This window comes from Mirounga angustirostris, unplaced genomic scaffold, assembly GCF_029215605.1.
Source record: "Mirounga angustirostris isolate CCGP_5_RB_7025 unplaced genomic scaffold, mMirAng1.0.hap1 SCAF_9, whole genome shotgun sequence".
NCBI lineage: Eukaryota > Metazoa > Chordata > Mammalia > Carnivora > Phocidae > Mirounga > Mirounga angustirostris.
The window spans coordinates 83,032,863-83,045,787 of record NW_026991717.1 but is presented as its reverse complement, the minus strand read 5'-3'; the positions used below and the strand labels follow the sequence as shown (position 1 = coordinate 83,045,787).

The 12,925-nt window shown below is 53.4% G+C and overlaps 3 non-coding genes across 3 annotated transcripts; 1 reads left to right on the top strand and 2 right to left on the bottom strand.

Annotated features, from left to right (window-relative positions):
* The first annotated feature begins 2,750 nt into the window (after window positions 1-2,750).
* On the top strand, window positions 2,751-2,840 carry TRNAY-GUA (transfer RNA tyrosine (anticodon GUA)). Its single transcript is given in 2 exon segments — window positions 2,751-2,787; window positions 2,805-2,840. It is a non-coding gene; the product is annotated as a tRNA-Tyr (tRNA).
* A 2,726-nt stretch (window positions 2,841-5,566) lies between these two features.
* Window positions 5,567-5,730, bottom strand: LOC123842002 (U1 spliceosomal RNA). The gene has a single exon (XR_006790339.1). It is a non-coding gene; the product is annotated as a U1 spliceosomal RNA (small nuclear RNA).
* A 3,468-nt stretch (window positions 5,731-9,198) lies between these two features.
* LOC123842768 (U1 spliceosomal RNA) lies at window positions 9,199-9,362 on the bottom strand. The gene has a single exon (XR_010405354.1). It is a non-coding gene; the product is annotated as a U1 spliceosomal RNA (small nuclear RNA).
* Window positions 9,363-12,925: the final 3,563 nt, after the last annotated feature.

The window sequence follows — 12,925 nt, the reverse complement described above, 5'->3', positions numbered from 1 at the left end:
AGGACAGCCAGAGAAGGGAAAAGTTACAAAAACGGTAGTTCAGTATAACTGCTATCAGGCAGCTGTGTTTGTTAGCTGGCAGCTGCTGAAGTTAGGGTGCTATCCTCCCACAGAGACTGGGAGATAGGCCCCAGCCTTCCTGATCACATCTCAACGGAATGGCTCTCGGTCCTTGAGAAAGACACTTTGGAGTCGTAAGAGATCCATTGTCACAATCGCAAGCCCTTTTTAATAAATGACCTAAGAGGGACGCCTGGGTGGCTTGCTTGGTTAAGCGTCTGCCTTGGGCTCAGGTCATGATCCCCATGTCCTAGGACTGAGTCCCTCATCCAGCTCCTTGCTCGGTGGGGAGGCTCCTTCTCCCTCTGCCTGCTGCACCCCTGCTTGTGTGAGCTCTCTCTCTCTCTCTCTCTCTCTCTCTCTCTCTCTCACAGATAAATAAATAAAATCTTCTTAAAAATAAAATGTAATATATGCCCTAAGAAAGAGAGGTTGGGGGCCTGCGTCAGCTGTCTAACATTCTCAGGCTGGAGGTCACTCTTAGGGACAGAACCTTATGCTACTAGAAGCTATGCTAGAGTCTGGTCAAATCACGGTGAAGGAAACCGTTTGCAGGGGTTGTTAGGAGCTGAGCGTTCTGCACTTCTCAACCGAAGAGATCCTGTTTTGTGATCAAACAAGATAACTCTGCACCTCCCCCTGGCTGAACCCTGGCTCCTGGCCCCTCCTTGTAGAGTCGCATCTCCTCTTGGATGGCACTGAGAGTTCGTCCCATCAACAAGCGCTTGTTGAGTATATAGGCTGTGCCGGACGCTTCGGGAATTGGTAACAAAAAGGCCTCTTGGCGCTCCCTATTTTGTAGAAGGGGCAGAGGGACTGGGAGAAAATCGACAATGGACACAACATAATTAGTATGGTAGGTGTTAGGAACTGAGAAAAGAAAACAGTGAGGAGGGAGAGCGGATCAGGAGTCGAGTTAGGGGCACAGGTTGCTGTGGTAAATCGGGTGGTCAGAAGAGGCCACGTTGAGAAGGTGCTTTGTGAGCAAAGGCTGGGAGGAGGGTGAGGGAGTTGGTCATGGGCTATCTGGGGAAAAGCATCCATGGCACAGAGATCAGCTAGAGCAAAGGCCCAGGTAGGACTGTGTGTGAATAGCAAGGAGGCCCTGTGTCCAGAGCAACATTGAAGATTCGTACAAAATTAAGTTAGAGAGGTGCCTAGGTGGGGGTAAGATCATGAGGGTCTTGTGGATCATTGTAGGACCTTTTTTTTTTTTTTTTTTTTTTTTGAGGGAGAGAGAGAGAGAGAGAGAGAGAGAGCAAGAGAGCGGGGGGGGGGCAGGGGGAGAAGGAGAGAGAGAGAGACTCTTAAGCAGGTTCCATGCCCAGTGCAGAGCCCGTCCCAGGGTTCGATCTCACGACCCTGAGATCTTGACCTGAGCTGATATCAACAGTCGGCCACTCAACACACTGAGCCACCCAGGCGCCCCTTCGTGAATCATATTTTAATTTCACTTTGGAATTCAGCTACCTGGATGTTCCAACACTGCTTTAACCACCTGTTGGTGTCTCAGCTAAGAAGGCCGGCCTCCGTTCCACCTGGAAATCCACCACAGGTCCTTGCAGCTGCTGAGATCAGCTTGGCTACGGCGGACAGACGCTCTTGACTCGGACTTCCACCTCTGGTAGTGCCCTGGGGTAGTCTGTCTCAGGTGTAAGCCGCCCTGGCCGGGTCCATCCAGCTGCTGGCCTTTCCTCAGAACAGACCAGCCAGGCAGCTCCAGCCACCGCTGCACTCTGCCATGATCATTGTTAAGACTTCACATCCGAGTGAACCAAAGGGTCTGTTTCTTTGTTGTGTGTTTGTTTGTTTGCTTAAGTAAGCTCTACCGCCCGGCTTAGGGTTAGAGCCCCACCTTAGTGTAGAGATTACTTAAAAATATAATCTAAAAAAAACAACAACAACACAAAAAAACAAAAAACAGTAAGCTCTACACCCAATGGGCGGTGGAGGGGCGGGGGGAGTCGAACTCACAACCCCGAGATCAAGAGCTACATGCTCTATGGACCGAGCCAGCCCGGGCACCCCTGAACTGAACGGTTTTGAGCAGAGGAGTGGCTTGATCTGAATCCTCCTCCTCCTCCCACTCCGCTTGGCACCCCCCCAAAAGTTATCAATAATAAATTAAATAAATAAAAATAAAAAATCTGTCTGCAAGGGTTTTGTAAAGCAGGGAAACGAGGAGACTTGCATAATCCGGGCAAGATGATCTTGGCTTCGAACGGCGGCATCGTCTGCCACACCAAAAGGCGTCCTTTTGGCCCAAGGATTACTGTGAACCGAAGGCACTTAAAACCCAGCAGGTAGGCGGTTCGCAGCCGCCCACCTGGTGCGCGGATCCAGTGGGTTTTCCCCTCCTCCGCTCCGCAAGGCCTCGGCCGCCCAACCCGCGCGTGGGGTTCGCCAACGCCCCTCCTCCCCTCTTACCCGCTCCCCCGCCGCGGACCGGGGTCGGCCCCACCTGCAGGAGGGGGCCCCGGGAGGGGACAGGAGGCCGCGGGTGAGAGCCCGGGCCCAGGCAGCTCGACCATCGCGCCCGGGATGCCGGACCCCCGCCCCGCGGCCGCCGAGCGCGGGGGACTCGAGGCCCCGCGCGGAACGGGCGCCGCGGCGACGTGGGCTCGGCTTTTCTCCGCCGTGGCCTCCGTCATTTCAAGAAAAAGTAATGACCCGGGCCCGCCAGCGCGCACCCTTCGATAGCTCAGCTGGTAGAGCGGAGGACTGTAGACCGCAGAGGCGCGGACATCCTTAGGTCGCTGGTTCGATTCCGGCTCGAAGGACGCGCCTGACGCTTTGGCGCCGCCGGGGAAGCCACCGCCCCCGCTAGCGCCCAGCCCCACCTCTGCCCGGCCCAGGCCCCCCTCGGCGGCCCGAGGCGGGAAAACCTTCGCGCACCGCCTCCCTTACTCGGCTGCGGGTGCGCTGCCGCCCGGGGAGCGCCCCGGCGCCTTCCTGCCGCGGGCGGCCCGCACCGGCCCTGCGGCGCTGCCCGTCCGCGCCGCTGCTGCCTCGGCTCAGCGCCGCACCGCCCCACGCCCTGTGCGCTCGTTGCCCCCCGCCCCCTCCCCCCCACCCCGCCGCGGCTCCCGCTCCAGACGAGGAGGTGGGCCAAGAGCGTCTGCCCTCCGCAAGCCCGCGCGGCTGACAAGCGGACGGGTCACCCCACGGGGCAGGGACATCCTTCCTGACGACTCTGCCTCTCGAGCTGGGTCTCGGTCTCCTGCCCTGCCTCCGGGGACGGTCACTGCTTCTGTCTCTCCCAGCTGCAGTCTGTCTGTCCGTCTCCTCCTTGTCTGGCTTTCACGTGGTCTATAAACATACAGACTTACGGAGACCCGAGAGCCTCTTCCCCGACCGGCTTCACCTACTCGTGGGACAGAACTGTCACCTCGAGGTTTTCCAAGCCATCGCCCATCCCATCGTGCGCCTGCATCGAGGCTGACGTTGGCAGACGCGAAATGCCGCAGGGGCCTCCGTGGGCCTCGCCAGTCGCGATGAGAACTTCGGAGGCGCGTCAGGGTTCCGTCAGTGGGAGGACCGCGTGCGGCCCGAGGACACTCGAGTTTTCCCGCGCCCTTGCAGCCACGCGGGGCGCTGGTGTTCCTGCTGAGAGAGCAGCGACTGCTCACACACACTCGGTACAAGCCACCTACCTACTTCGCCGGGGGGTGCGGTAAAAGCCCCCCCGCCGCACCCCCGCACGGATTCCCCGATTCTCCGGCTACATCTGATGGAGGGAGACAGAAATAGATGGACGTATTTCCATCCCGCCCGCTTTCCGGCCACTGACCGCTGGGGTCTCCGCCTGTAGAAAGGGGTGGGGGTGGGGAGGGAGATTGGCAGCAACAGCACAGGCTTAGAGCTCAGAGGGAGCCGGAGAGTCGGGGCAACGAGGGCTGAAGGCAGGGCGCAGAAGAGTGGGGGTAGGGGTGGGGCGGGGCGTGGGCAGCTGCCCTCGTGGACCGGCACACAAATTCACCTCCTAGGCCGGCCTGTGGGCTCTGACCAGCGGGCTGACTTAGCGCTGGGCCCTTCAGGCTAAATTGGCAGGGCCTGAAGAGCAAGATCCTGAGGCCCAGCCAGAGCGCACCCAGGAGAACACGGGCTTCACCTTGGGGTCAGAGCCAGGTTGTTGGCGGGGGGTGGGGGTGGGGGTGGGGGGGGTGCAGAGAACAGCGCCAGAGAATGGTCTTCCTCGTTCTCCTCCTTCCTGTGGGAAGGAGACTCCAGAGGCTCAAAGTACAGGTGGAGTGCATCACAGAGGGGACCGGTAGCGGAACCCCAACGTGAGTGTGGCCCTCGCGAGCCTCAGGGACCCAGCCACTGCCATCCCTGACCTCGGAGCCCACGGGCCCCTTTTCGGTGTTGCTTCTGCCTCTCAAACTGGAGACTGTTCTCTCCTCTCCTCCCCGGCTTCCTCTCCTGGCAAGCTCCTCTTGAGAGGTTCTCTCTCCCCAACCCAGTCTCAGTCCCACTGTCCTACTGCTAACTGAGATGGACTGAGCCAGACTCTCCACGGGCTCAGGAGGCCCTGCCAGGGAAGCCCAACAGGTGATGACCTTCAGGAAGATTCGATTGCTTTGAAGCCACAGAGAAACCCCAGCCTCTAAGGTCATCATCTGCAGAGACCAGCAGACGGGAACCAAGGATAAAACCTCAAGACCTTCGTTGGATGTGGCCCCTGGTGAGATGTGGAGGTGTGGCATCCCTGGGGGACCTAGCTTTGGTGCTTTGGGGAAACAGCAGGGTGAGAGGTGGAGGGGGCGCAGTGGCTTTTTGTGACCAGCAGATGCAAGTGTGGGCCCCAGCATGGCCGACCCTTCCTGGCTGGGGTGTCACGGAGAGCGGCAGGCGGCTTCCAAGGTACTGCCCCCCATCCTTGAAGGTGCAGAGGTGCCTGCTACCCAGTCAGGCAGTGGTGACACAGTCAGTCACGGGAAGGCCCTGCACCTGCGGCTTGCTGGGCCTCTGTGGGACTCTCAGTGGGTGGGTGAGCGGTCTTGGGCGTGCACGCTAGATGGGAGCTGAAAGGCTTTGTTACAGTACCCGGAGCCAGGGCAAGGAATCCAGCCGGCACCGGTGTTCTCTCCTCTCGGCTCCAGGAAGTGCTGAGAATCTCGACCTGTTGCGGGAATCCAGGTCGGTGGGCAGAGGAGGGTCAACGAAGCCAACACCACCATAGCGCTCGTGGCTCGGTCTCCGGCTGGTCAAGTCCGGAAACGCGTACCTGTGCCAAAAGGGAGAGCAATGTGGGGCGACTAACATGGATATGGCAGGTACCCCGTCGGCAGCTTGAAGGGCCGGGCTTCGCTCTCCTGAACCCGTTAACGCCCGTCGTAGATATAATACCAACGGTGAGCAAAGACCAACAGACGAGAAAGAAAAACACGAACTTTAGAAACCGTAACGCGCGTAAAGCACCCTACCCCGTTGCAAACCCCGCTGAAGATCAGCGGGCGAACCCCGTAAAGCCCCACAACGTCTGATTTTCGCAAACTCAAATGACCAGGGGAAAGCGCGAACGCAGTCCCCCACTACCACAAATTATGCAGTCGAGTTTCCCACATTTGGGGAAATCGCAGGGGTCAGCACATCCGGAGTGCAATGGATAAGCCTCGCCCTGGGAAAACCACCTTCGTGATCATGGTATCTCCCCTGCCAGGTAAGTATGTTTTGCCAGCCCTGCCTCGCCGCTCGCGCTCGCGCTCGCCGCGCTCCTTACACACGGTCACTTCCCTCCCGCCGCCCCCGCGACCCCCGCGCCCCGCACCACCCCCGCCGCCACCTCGCTCGCCCGCACAACCCCGCGAGCGCCTTCGCCTGGCCCCACGCGGCACCCGCGCGCCCGGGCGGGGCGGGCCCGGCAGCCTCTGCGCGCCTGCTCCTCTGCATACGCCACGCCCTCGTCGTGACGTCCCCCGAGCCCCGTCTCCCGCTCTGGGACGCCGGCCGTCCCAGTCCTCGCGGACACCGCGGATGCCTGGGGGGCAGGGACGCGGGGCGCCGGGCGGGCGGCGAGGGTGTCGGGACCTGCAGGGGAGACCCGAGAAGCCTGGTCTCCCAGCTCTGGGCAATCGAGGGCCCAACTAGACAGTGACCCCACCACCTTCCCTTAAGCGAAAAGGAAGTTTCCGTCTATTTTGTTTTAGCTAGCTCATCCACACTGGAGAGATTATTATGAGGACATTTCCCCCTCCTGAAAATCTGTCCTATACGATTCATGAGGTTGAAGCTAGCAGAAAATTTAAAGCTTGTTTATCAGGGAACAGTTTCTCCCTCTAACCCCACGAACAAATCTACTAGCTGTCTCTGCAGAAGCCTGGATTCAAGGTCAACTAATATGGTTCTCTAGCCTCTGACCTGTATTGCTAACCCAAGGTAACCAACCCAAGACCCCATCCAGTTTATACCAGCTCTTGGAGCATGCCCAGAGCCCCTTCTCCATATCCTAAGATAACCTCCTGACGTGAGGGGCTGAAGTTTGCTTTTTTTCTGATGGTAAGTCTCCACGCAAAGTGGACATGGGGAGTATGTTACATATACACTTCCTAAAGGCGCATGCTCCATCTTTCCTCTTGCATAGTCATAAGTTTCTCTGCTCTTTTCATCAATATGTATGTAATGCAGCCCCTATGATTATAAAAAACTTGTTCTCTCCCCCTTCAGGGAAGCGGATTTGTGGCTTGCTCTCCAATCTCCTCCTTTGGCTGCCTCTCAAGTAAGCCCCTTTCCTTACAGCACACCTGATGTCTCAGTGATTGGCTTTGTATGCATCAGGCAGAGATGGACGTGGGTCCAGTTACACTTCCCCCACTTAAGCGCTTAAGTATAGGATTTCCCCCCTACCAACTTAACAAGGATCATTTTTTCATGGTATCTTCCTGAGTAAGCCTGTCATAAACTACTTCAATATATGAACTTCTTCAACATACACAAGTGAGCCTAGTAAAACCTAAAGGAGGGGCGCCTGGGTCAGTGGGTTAAGCGGCTGACTCTTGATTTTGGCTCGAGTCATGATCTCAGGGTGGTGGGGGATCTAGCCCCAAGTCTGGCTTGCCCTGGGCATGGAGCCTGCTTTAGATTCTCTCTCTCTACCTCTCCCTCTGCCCATCGCTGCCTCTTTAAACAACAACAACAACAAACCAAAACACCCTAAAGGAAAATAACAGTCAAAGAAAGAAAGTCTAACCTCGAAGACAGAAAACCAGAACAAAGTGCAAACTTCATCCACTGAGCAAATCATGCAGTGGTCAAGTACATAATGCTGCTAAAAGGGAAAGTATTTTAAAACACTTGAAAACACGTAGGTATACTATTATGTTTTCTAGTCTATTCACAATTGCCAAAACATTCCATTTAATCTGTTCAACTTCCTCTCTCTCTCTCTCTCTCTTTCGTAGGCTCCATGCCCAGTGTGGAGCCTAACACCGGGCTTTAACTCATGGCCCTCAGATCAAGACCTGAGCTGAGATCAGGAGTCAGAAGTTAAACCCACTGAGCCACCCAGGTGAGAATTTTGCCTTTAGATGGTGAGGCGGACACAATTTTTTAGACTGTAAACCGGTAACTTTCCTATCTCTGCTACTCTGTCCATGGAGAGGTGGGTCTATTTCTTCCCCTGGAAACTGGAATGTAGTGACTTGCTTGACCAACCGAATGTGGCACAAGTGGTGTTCAGGGAATTCTGAGACTAGGTCAGGAGAAACTTTACCGCTTCCATTTGGGTCTCTGGGAATCCTGTCTGGGAGACTTGAGATACCACGGAAGAAGGCTGATTACTTTGAGGCTGCCATGTTGTGAGGAAGTCCAAGGCTTTGTGGAGAAAGATGCATAGAAAGGGAGATGCATAGCTAGTCCCTAGCTGCTTCAATCTCAAACTGAGGCCCCAAACACAGGGAGCAGAGTCATGCCTGCCAAAGTTGCATATTTGTGCGCAAAAGAGATGACTGTTACTGTTTCAAAGCTCTCAGGTTTTGGGGTGGTGTTTTTGTGCCGTGCTAGGGAATGGAACAGGGAGACAGAAGCAAGCAAACAAGTAATATGAAGTAGAAGAGGGAAAAAAAAAGTGGTTAAGGGATAGAGAAGATGGGATGGAGAGAAGGGACTGGGGTTGAGGGCTTAAAGGTTTTGACAAGGGAGTCAAGGAAAGCCTCTCTGCTACATACTCCTATTTTTCTTTGCTTGCTCGTCATGTGCACACAAAACTCCCCAACAGCCACTCCAAAATGGCAGTCTCATTTGGCAATTCCCTGAGTTTATTTGTCCTTTTGTAGGTCCTACGACCATAGCCAACTCCTTAGAACCCCTAACTCTCGATTTTACGTTTATGGGAATCAGTAAATAATGACCCAATTTTGAGGAGCCGAACGAACATACCGTAAAGGCATATCCCCCTGAGGAGAGCCATGAGTCCCAGAAAAGAGAAAATGGGTTCCCCAACAGGTATCTCCTCGACATCGGGGAGAGTGACTCGGGGAGAGTATTCTACTTCTCAAAAAAGTTGGGTGGAACAACAGTTGAAAACCAGAGAAACCCATGGCATGTGAATGGTACATTATCCCATACGAGTTCAAAGCAGAGAAACATCCCCTACAGAGGGAGAATCTGAAAAGGCATTGTAGAAAACACACAGAGTGAGTTCCCATTACTGCAGCATCTCATGGCTGAAAGGTATCCCTAAAAGGCGGGACTCTCTGGGTGGGTAGTGGTTTTGGGAAACACGCTAGATGGGGTCTGAAAAGCTTGTTACGATACGCGGAACCAGTGCAAAGAGCTCAAAACGGCAGTGGTGTTCTCTTCTCTTCTCTCGACTCCAGAAAACCGAGAGAATTTTCACCTGTTTTGGGAACCCCAAGCGGTGAGCAGAGGAGGGTCAGCGGAGCCAACTAGCACTATAGCTTTCGTTGCTAATCTCCACCCGTTTCTGGTCCGGGAATACATCCCTATGCCAAAAAAAAAAAAAGAAACGCGGAGCAAGTAACATGATATCCATACGAGCGGTACTCAAGCACCAATTTAAAATGTCTTTTAACTACACTGGACAAATCTAGTTTATCTAAGAGCAATACCGCTTCCAAAATAAAACCTTCAAACAACAAGACTAAAAAAAAAAATCTTTTTTTGGTGAACGAAAATAACCAGGGGAAAGCGCGAACGCAGTCCCCCACTACCACAAATTATGCAGTCGAGTTTCCCACATTTGGGGAAATCGCAGGGGTCAGCACATCCGGAGTGCAATGGATAAGCCTCGCCCTGGGAAAACCACCTTCGTGATCATGGTATCTCCCCTGCCAGGTAAGTATGCTTTGCCAGCCCTGCCTCGCCGCTCGCGCTCGCGCTCGCCGCGCTCCTTACACACGGTCACTTCCCTCCCGCCGCCCCCGCGACCCCCGCGCCCCGCACCACCCCCGCCGCCACCTCGCTCGCCCGCACAACCCCGCGGGCGCCTTCGCCTGGCCCCACGCGGCACCCGCGCGCCCGGGCGGGGCGGGCCCGGCAGCCTCTGCGCGCCTGCTCCTCTGCATACGCCACGCCCTCGTCGTGACGTCCCCCGAGCCCCGTCTCCCGCTCTGGGACGCCGGCCGTCCCAGTCCTCGCGGAGACCGCGGATGCCTGGGGGGCAGGGACGCGGGGCGCCGGGCGGGCGGCGAGGGTGTCGGGACCTGCAGGGGAGACCCGAGAAGCCTGGTCTCCCAGCTCTGGGCAATCGAGGGCCCAACTAGACAGTGACCCCACCACCTTCCCTTAAGCGAAAAGGAAGTTTCCGTCTATTTTGTTTTAGCTAGCTCATCCACACTGGAGAGATTATTATGAGGACATTTCCCCCTCCTGAAAATCTGTCCTATACGATTCATGAGGTTGAAGCTAGCAGAAAATTTAAAGCTTGTTTATCAGGGAACAGTTTCTCCCTCTAACCCCACGAACAAATCTACTAGCTGTCTCTGCAGAAGCCTGGATTCAAGGTCAACTAATATGGTTGTCTAGCCTCTGACCTGTATTGCTAACCCAAGGTAACCAACCCAAGACCCCATCCAGTTTATACCAGCTCTTGGAGCATGCCCAGAGCCCCTTCTCCATATCCTAAGATAACCTCCTGACGTGAGGGGCTGAAGTTTGCTTTTTTTCTGATGGTAAGTCTCCACGCAAAGTGGACATGGGGAGTATGTTACATATACACTTCCTAAAGGCGCATGCTCCATCTTTCCTCTTGCATAGTCATAAGTTTCTCTGCTCTTTTCATCAATATGTATGTAATGCAGCCCCTATGATTATAAAAAACTTGTTCTCTCCCCCTTCAGGGAAGCGGATTTGTGGCTTGCTCTCCAATCTCCTCCTTTGGCTGCCTCTCAAGTAAGCCCCTTTCCTTACAGCACACCTGATGTCTCAGTGATTGGCTTTGTATGCATCAGGCAGAGATGGACGTGGGTCCAGTTACACTTCCCCCACTTAAGCGCTTAAGTATAGGATTTCCCCCCTACCAACTTAACAAGGATCATTTTTTCATGGTATCTTCCTGAGTAAGCCTGTCATAAACTACTTCAATATATGAACTTCTTCAACATACACAAGTGAGCCTAGTAAAACCTAAAGGAGGGGCGCCTGGGTCAGTGGGTTAAGCGGCTGACTCTTGATTTTGGCTCGGGTCATGATCTCAGGGTGGTGGGGGATCTAGCCCCAGGTCTGGCTTGCCCTGGGCATGGAGCCTGCTTTAGATTCTCTCTCTCTACCTCTCCCTCTGCCCATCGCTGCCTCTTTAAACAACAACAACAACAAACCAAAACACCCTAAAGGAAAATAACAGTCAAAGAAAGAAAGTCTAACCTCGAAGACAGAAAACCAGGACAAAGTGCAAACTTCATCCACTGAGCAAATCATGCAGTGGTCAAGTACATAATGCTGCTAAAGGGAAAATATTTTAAAACACTTGAAAACACGTAGGTATACTATTATGTTTTCTAGTCTATTCACAATTGCCAAAACATTCCATTTAATCTGTTCAACTTCCTCTCTCTCTCTCTCTCTCTCTTTTTTAGTAGGCTCCATGCCCAGTGTGGAGCCTAACACCGGGCTTTAACTCATGGCCCTCAGATCAAGACCTGAGCTGAGATCAGGAGTCAGAAGTTAAACCGACTGAGCCACCCAGGTGAGAATTTTGCCTTTAGATGGTGAGGCGGACACAATTTTTTAGACTGTAAACCGGTAACTTTCCTATCTCTGCTACTCTGTCCATGGAGAGGTGGGTCTATTTCTTCCCCTGGAAACTGGAATGTAGTGACTTGCTTGACCAACCGAATGTGGCACAAGTGGTGTTCAGGGAATTCTGAGACTAGGTCAGGAGAAACTTTACCGCTTCCATTTGGGTCTCTGGGAACCCTGTCTGGGAGACTTGAGATACCACGGAAGAAGGCTGATTACTTTGAGGCTGCCATGTTGTGAGGAAGTCCAAGGCTTTGTGGAGAAAGATGCATAGAAAGGGAGATGCATAGCTAGTCCCTAGCTGCTTCAATCTCAAACTGAGGCCCCAAACACAGGGAGCAGAGTCATGCCTGCCAAAGTTGCATATTTGTGCGCAAAAGAGATGACTGTTACTGTTTCAAAGCTCTCAGGTTTTGGGGTGGTGTTTTTGTGCCGTGCTAGGGAATGGAACAGGGAGACAGAAGCAAGCAAACAAGTAATATGAAGTAGAAGAGGGAAAAAAAAAGTGGTTAAGGGATAGAGAAGATGGGATGGAGAGAAGGGACTGGGGTTGAGGGCTTAAAGGTTTTGACAAGAGAGTCAAGGAAAGCCTCTCTGCTACACACTCCTACTTTTCTTTGCTTGCTCGTCATGTGCACACAAAACTCCCCAACAGCCACTCCAAAATGGCAGTCTCATTTGGCAATTCCCTGAGTTTATTTGTCCTGTTGTAGGTCCTACGACCATAGCCAACTCCTTAGAACCCCTAACTCTCGATTTTACGTTTATGGGAATCAGTAAATAATGACCCAATTTTGAGGAGCCGAACGAACATACTGTAAAGGCATATCCCCCTGAGGAGAGCCATGAGTCCCAGAAAAGAGAAAATGGGTTCCCCAACAGGTATCTCCTCGACATCACTGTGACTCGGGGAGAGTATTCTACTTCTCAAAAATGTTGGGTGGAACAACAGTTGAAAACCAGAGAAACCCATGGCATGTGAATGGTACATTATCCCATACGAGTTCAAAGCAGAGAAACATCCCCTACAGAGGGAGAATCTGAAAAGGCATTGTAGAAAACACAGAGTGAGTTCCCATTACTGCAGCATCTCATGGCTGAAAGGTATCCTAAAAGGTCATTCTGTCTAGTTTTTGACCCACCCGTTGCTTGCAAATGGATCTTGAAGGATAGGTAGGGTTTGGATAATGGAATTTAAAGTAGGAGAGGGAGCTCCAGGGAACAGCATAAACAAAGAGCATAAACAAAGGCCTAGTGTTGGAAGGCATGACACATAGTCTTTTTTTCCTTTCCTTTCCTTTCCATTCCTTTTCTTTTCTTTCCTTTCCATTCCTTTCTTTTCCTCTCTTTTCTTTTCTTGGACATACTCTTGAGTCAGCAAATTGTGTTGGATATGTGTAGGGACATCAGTTTGGCATGATGTTTTGAAGCATTGTGGAGAGCCAAGAATACAGCAAGATAAGATGAATAGATCAGCAGGTAAAGGTGAACTCTAGGACTTTTTTTTTTTTTAAGATTTTATTTATTTATTCATTAGAGACAGAGAGAGGCAGAGGGAGAAGCAGGCTCCCAAGGAGCAGGAAGCCCGATGCGGGACTCGATCCCAGGACCCTGAGATCATGACCTGAGCCGAAGGCAGACGCTTAACCATCTGAGCCACCCAGGCGCC